We start from the raw sequence: 5,942 nt of genomic DNA on the forward strand, positions 1-5,942 counted from the left end.
CTTGCGTCCCATCTTTTCAGTGCCATTTCGACTTCACTCTTTTGAATTCTTCGCATAAAGTCTAGGTTAACCATATCCCGAGGGATATTTGTATCCCCAATATCGCGCCCTTGATCCCCATTGAATAAGTTATCAAATTAGATCCTTCATCTATCCTTGATTTCCTAATCTCCCACCAAAACGTTTTGATCAACATCTTTCACACATTTAATCCTCCTAATGTCTCGCGTCTTTCTATCTCTCATACGACCAAGTCTATAGATGTCTTTTTCCCCTTCTTTTGTATCAAATCTTGCATAAAATCTTGATTCACCTTTGCTCTAGCCTCTTTTACGACCTTCTTTGATTCCCTTTTAGCCTCCTTGTACTTCTCGTAGTTCTCATCACTTCTACATTTTCCCAACTCTTTATCATTTGCTCTTTATATGTTGTTGCACAACTTCGTTCCACCAGGATGTGTCCTTATTTGGTGGCATGATTTCTTTAGATTCCCCTAGGACCTCTTTCGCCACTCCCTTTATGGTGTGCCCCATTCTTGTCCATAATGAGTCTATATCCAAATCCATATTCCCGGCCTAAATACATACACTTGCCACATTTTCCACGAATTTTAGTTGTTGCTCCCCTTGAAGTTTCCACCACATGATCCTAGGCTCCACTAGTGGTCTTCTCCTCCTTATATAACTTCTACCTCGAAAATCAAGTACCACAAGTCTATGTCCACAATTAAGAATGCAAAATTTAAATTACACATCAATCTGTTCTAATTTCCTATAAGGAAGCAAAACTCATAAATGACATCAACAAAAAAGTCAAACTAATATTTTTACTCTGTTGTGTAATCTTTAAGAGGGAATCAATCACATTTAAAATTTACAGTTTCTCAAGTTAAAATTAAAAAAGTCAACAAAATACCCAAATCAAATTTTTCTGTCATTGCAAAATAAAAACATTCATATAATTCCGAAAATCTGTTTTAGTTGCCAAAATCTTGAAGTGTTAAATACGGAAAATTATAATTATACAACTTATGTTTTCCAAAACAAAGAAGTACTATGAGTTTTAAGAAAAACTAAATCAGACTAACAAAAGTACTTCATCCCCAAAAACTCTACCATGTTTTTAATAGCGTTGATCTCGCGCCAATACACGTAAGTATTTTCTTTGCCATTAATACTAATTACGTCTTCTAAATCAATACACAAATAATCAAATTAAAAACATAATGATTATGATATTTCATGATTAAAACTGTAAAATTAGAATGACTAACAAAATAAGAAATTCATAATTATATCGGAGGAAGGTGTAATTAAACCAATTAGTAATTTTATGCACGAAATAGGGGAAATTTAACAAAAAAAAACTAATTAAAAGAACGATCGACCATTTAAACAATTAATCTTCAACTTCGATTTTTCCACTCCAATAATTTGTTGTCAATAATTTGTTGTCAATAATTTGTTTTGGTTGTTGAGATGTAACTCCAAACTTGATTTAGTAATTAGTTTCGTCTTCTAAATTGTACTTAAACACTCGAATCGTTATGCTAGTATTATATAGTTCGTCATTGCATTCAATAACCACCGTTGAATAAATTTCTCCAAATAAGACATGTGTTCCATCAACTCATCAAAAAAATGAAGTAACATGCAATATTGTTATTGAGTTTTTTTAACAAATAATTGATGTAATATGCAAATTTCGTTATTGAGTTTCTTTGTTAATTGTTATACTTCTATATGCAATACTGTTTAAAATGTAATATTGTATGATATGTGTGCAATCACATTATGAGTAAGATTACTTCTATTTTATATTGCTCTATTTTAGCATATTATCATACTATATTGTTGATCTCACAATTGTCATAAACAAAGGACTAAAGACACTACTATTTTAAGTCCTATCTCTTTTTACCTTGGGTCTACCAGTGAACAACTATACATATTCAAAAGCAAACAAATTTTAAACATATTAATTTAGGGTTTTGAATTTCTTTTTATTTTTAAAGTTGAGACGACGTTTGGGTGGCAATTGGCATATATCGGAGATTAGTGGCTATGAGTTGAGGGCGAATATGGATTGTCATGATTATATTTAACTTGGAATGGAGTTTATAGAGATTAAAAAAAATATAGACATAATGCTTTCCTAGCTATATTTATTATATAATTAGTGGCCTCATCTTATACGTGCATAAAAAATACAATCACAATACTTACAACAACGAGATGTTCGTTTAGAGGAACTTTATTAACAAATTTTCTTATTTATAATTTGAGGTTATTAGATGCAATTACACAATGTGACGTTCCAATTTAATATCGCATACATTGTGTGCATATAAGACAAGGGTAAAATAGTGCTCACTTGATTTTTGCAATACTATATGAACATGTCCTTAATCCTTATATTGGCAAATGTGGAATCAGTCATATAGTAGAATACTAAAGCAACATATAGCAATAACATTAACTAGTAAATTGCTTATTAATCTATATTTATAAGTGAAAAGGTGAGTTTATATTAGTATATCTATTTTTGGTGTCCCCCTTGGATTACTAAAATACCCTTCACGCTTATAGAATAGAAAATATAATGACAACATACTCAATAGGAAAAGAACAAAGATCAAAGTGGATTGTAACTTAGAAATTTCTTCTTTAGCATTTCGGTTGTCGTTGGTTCTTCGTTGTCTTTCCACGCCGTCGACTACTTCAAAAATGGTACCTCTTATCTCCTCCTCTCTCTTCGATTCAACATTCATGTTATTACTACTATTATAATCGTCTCTTAAATCCTGAATTTCTTCAGTACAAATCTAATTGAATTTCTCTTCTTTTTCCCCATTTTCCTATCTTCTTTATGGGTGATATTATTATATTGAAGTAAGGTACACCAATGGTGGACGATAGTACAAAAGAGATCAGGTGGTCAAGTAGGTAGATGTATTTTGTGGGAATAAAGAGGAGCAATGGTGATGGCGACGCAGTGCGATGAGGCCATGGCGAGAGTAGGTATGTTATTCTGAAAATCTGGTGGCTTGAATCGATTTACATCTCCAATGCGATCCCTGATGGCCATTGCAAATCTAAATGCATGTGAAAACTGAAGAGAATTGGCATCCTAATTCAGAACAATAATTTTTCCATCAGCGAGTGGATTGGCTTCCATTGATTGAAGAACAACATACCACTTCAATTTTCCCTTTTCTTTTTAAATAAATTCATTTGGACCAACATACTTCGTATATAATTTATCTTTTATGATAATGGACCACCAACCATAGGTACTTATACTATGTTATACAAGAATTGATTTTGACACTTTTTCTTTTGAGTATAGCTCACATTAACTGTCAAGCTATATACGTGGTGTTTAATCTTCAATCTATTGTAGTTTTTCAGATTCTAAAAATCAATTTTGTGCATCAAATATTTTTGTATTTTGGCACTTGAATGTTTATTTTTGAATTAAATTGTTAGAATATATGACAATATATATATTCTCATTAATTAGTAAATATTCCATGTTTCCATTTTCATTAATTAGACTTGAAAGGAATTATTTCCGCGGAATTTCCATTTCATGAATGTGTAATATATACATTGTAGAATGAGCCAATGATGGAGTTTATTCTGCTAACTAAATTATGTTTTACAACCAAGCTACCAGGGAACCCAGGAGGAACCAAGGAGCAAAAACCAACAGGCTAGCAGCAACTAGCCAAAACAGACCAAAAAGCCTTACGGGCTAAAAAACCAGCATCTATCCCTATTACAATTTTTCTTGCTAAGCAAGTTTGCAACTCTATTCTTGACCTCAAACTGAATAGTTTGGACAGTGTGTTTAATGGCTGACACCTTCATAGCAAACTGCTGAGTTCCTAGCTTTCCAAATGTTGTACACTAAACTAGCCACTGCATTGTAAATAATGGTACACTGGACTTTACTCTTATTGTATCTCTGAATCCACTTTAGAAGGGGGTGAATGGAAGATCTGCTGTTGTGGAAGCCTAACTAGGCCATGATTTGCTGCCTGCAGCTGGCACTAAACGGGCATTCAAAAAAGAGATGAGCAGCTGTTTCAGGTGCAGTCCCACCCACACACTGGACAAAGATCATCAGATCCAATGTTTAACTTGCTTGCCAAAAAAAAATTATGTTAATCATGCTAACACATTAGGATACTTTGACTAATATAATCAATTACAATCAAAGGCAATCAATTATAATCACATATAATATTTACTAAATAATGAGAATATATTGCCATATATTTTAACAGAAATATCAAAGAAAATGAAATTTTATTAATGATTCTTTTTTGTTTTAATTCTTAGATTTTTATATTATTATTGTACAAAGAATTAACATTTCACTCATATATAACTATAAAGTTTACAACTTTAATTTGAAATGTTATTTTGTTGTTATTCTTAATATGAATTATGTTTTTTTCTCACAGAAATTGCAATCGCAAGGAAATTATTTGATGAATGGTCGATAAATTAATGTCTAATGGAAGCTACAAATCTCTCAACGGTAGATGATATTATCGACTCCCGACTCTCGACGACAGATTCAACATTGTGCTTGTAGTTTTTGGCATCTGATTTTGTAATGTTGTAATTTGGTACAAGGGTTAATTTGTGAGGGTTTGTGATGTGATTGTGAAGTATGATTGTATTAGGTGATTTGAATGTACTTCCTCCGTTTCTGAAAGTTCTTTACGCTTTGAAATATGTGTCCAAAATATGAAAAGTTTGACCGTAAATTCTCACTATTATATACATCAAAACGTTACATGTAAGATCTTGTTAGATTGGTCTCGGTATGTATTTTCAGAATATCAAATTTTATAAATTTTTCCACATACGAAATTGGATATATTAGTAGTTAAATATTGCATTGGAGTTTGTGCAAATAGTAACTGTAAAGAACTTTCTAAAACGGAGGTAGTATTTAATTTCTCTCTCTTAGTCCAATATAAATCAGTGATAGAACTGAGACATTCCAATGTTCATATATCTTCGCACACATCGCGTGCATATAAAACTAGTTATATAAAAGATTAGACGTTACCTACAATCTAACCTACAATTACGTAATTAGCTTTTTATATAATTTGACGGTGATCAAATTCTTAAATTCAAAGAAATAATACTTTTCCTAATATAATAGAGATAATTTTAGGCAATTGTAACAACATGTATATGATTTTGATTTTTTTAATAGTTTGATTGTCAGTAATGTATGATTATAGGTGACTTTCCCTAATTTTTCACTTCTTTCCTGATTTGAAGATTCTCAATCATATTTAGTTGATTCTCAATCAAATATTCTCTGACTGTCAGTTACCTAGTTTATTTTAGGCGTTTATTTTATGTGTTTACTGATTTGCTACTGCATGCAATAAATAATTAGGTTTGTAATCGGATTAAATAAACAAAACAGTAGAGGGTATTTAATTCCACAGGGGCACACCAAAAAAGCAATTACTAAATTGACCCCAAGTGTTCCTTTATAGAATAGAGATACGATGGAGTATCCCAAAACAAATTTACCCTTTCCCGTCAGTAGCTTCTGGGATAATTGTAGTGAAGAGTACGTTAGGAATGAATTGAGTAGTATTCAAGTTATTAACACTGTCATCGTACCCCCACCTGGCCTGGAACAATATAATATACTACATAATATGAGAATATGAGATGGATCTTTATCTGGTGAAGCCATGTGAGTCGTTAGTTTAATTCTGCTGAATGTTTCTTTTTGGAGATCAACTCACAACGGAGACTTCTCAATCTTATCGATCACTAAATATACAAAATTAATATGCTCAAAATTACAGTATAGAGACTTATAGTATACATATAATAGTCTTATATGCACGCGATAGGTGTGAATATAAAAAATAAATTTATTTTATTACATTTAAA

The 5,942-nt window shown here is 31.5% G+C and overlaps 1 long non-coding RNA gene across 1 annotated transcript; it reads left to right on the forward strand.

Annotated features, from left to right (window-relative positions):
* The first annotated feature begins 2,430 nt into the window (after positions 1 to 2,430).
* Positions 2,431 to 4,746, forward strand: LOC110795569 (uncharacterized). Its single transcript, XR_008923213.1, has 4 exons — positions 2,431 to 2,729; positions 2,893 to 3,020; positions 3,985 to 4,094; positions 4,472 to 4,746. It is a non-coding gene; the product is annotated as an uncharacterized lncRNA (long non-coding RNA).
* The last annotated feature ends 1,196 nt before the right edge of the window (positions 4,747 to 5,942 follow it).

This window comes from Spinacia oleracea, chromosome 6 (assembly GCF_020520425.1).
Source record: "Spinacia oleracea cultivar Varoflay chromosome 6, BTI_SOV_V1, whole genome shotgun sequence".
Taxonomy (NCBI): Eukaryota; Viridiplantae; Streptophyta; class Magnoliopsida; order Caryophyllales; family Amaranthaceae; genus Spinacia; species Spinacia oleracea.